General features: G+C 41.7%; 1 non-coding gene across 1 annotated transcript; it reads left to right on the top strand.

Moving 5' to 3' along the window:
* Window positions 1-406: 406 nt before the first annotated feature.
* LOC149297712 (small nucleolar RNA SNORA35) lies at window positions 407-536 on the top strand. Its single transcript, XR_016272486.1, has one exon. It is a non-coding gene; the product is annotated as a small nucleolar RNA SNORA35 (small nucleolar RNA).
* Window positions 537-813: the final 277 nt, after the last annotated feature.

Here is an 813-nt window from a genome sequence, read left to right as displayed (position 1 = left end):
AAAGCAGACACTGGGCTGAAGCTGTCTTTTTTGCAGTTTCAGCTCGAAGTAATTTCAGGTATCTTGTACCGTGATGCACCTGGTCCCCAAGTAGTGATGGGAACCAACAGAATTGGGGCTACCCATTTTATTTTTAAAATCCCCCCTACAGCAAAGAAGCAGAATCCCCAAAAGAGATGCAGGGTATGCTACAGCAGGGGGCAAAGAAAGGACACCACATTTTACTGTCCAGATTGCCCTGGAAAACCTGCACTCTGTGTCGGTGACTGCTTCAAGCTGTATCACACAGTTTCCCATTTTTAATTTTTTTTTTGTTCCTGCTCCATTTTTGTATTTTTTTTTTATTTTTTGTTACATTTACTGTTTTTTAGCTTTTATTTGCTCCACCATTTTTAAGCGTTTTTATTTGCACTGTCAAGTGACCCCTGTGTCCATTCCGTGGCATGAGGGACCACTTAAGGTGCTAGATCAAATCCCTTCTTGGAGATAGGCCAGGCTTTCTTGTAACCTGTCCCTACTGATAGTTGGGTACAAGCATTTTTCTTTACCCAGATGTAAAATTCCTACTGAATTTGAATTGCTCATGTTCCAAATGTGGCCCTTTTGCCCCCAAACAATCTGACAAACCCATGCATGTGGGGTATCAATGTACTCAGGAGATGTTGCTGAACACATATCGGGGTGTTGTGGGACAGTGACATATACCAGGAGCTGTAATTTCACACCTGAAGTACAAAGTATGTGAAAAAAACACCAAAAACAATTACTATCCCAAACTTTGACAAGGGTTGGTGGTAGGATTAGTGCATGGAA

This window comes from Sceloporus occidentalis, unplaced genomic scaffold, assembly GCF_023333645.1.
Source record: "Sceloporus occidentalis isolate IW3139 unplaced genomic scaffold, rSceOcc1.0.p SCAF_37, whole genome shotgun sequence".
NCBI lineage: Eukaryota > Metazoa > Chordata > Lepidosauria > Squamata > Phrynosomatidae > Sceloporus > Sceloporus occidentalis.
Note: the sequence above shows the minus strand (reverse complement) of the source record. Positions and strands in the feature narration are given on the sequence as shown.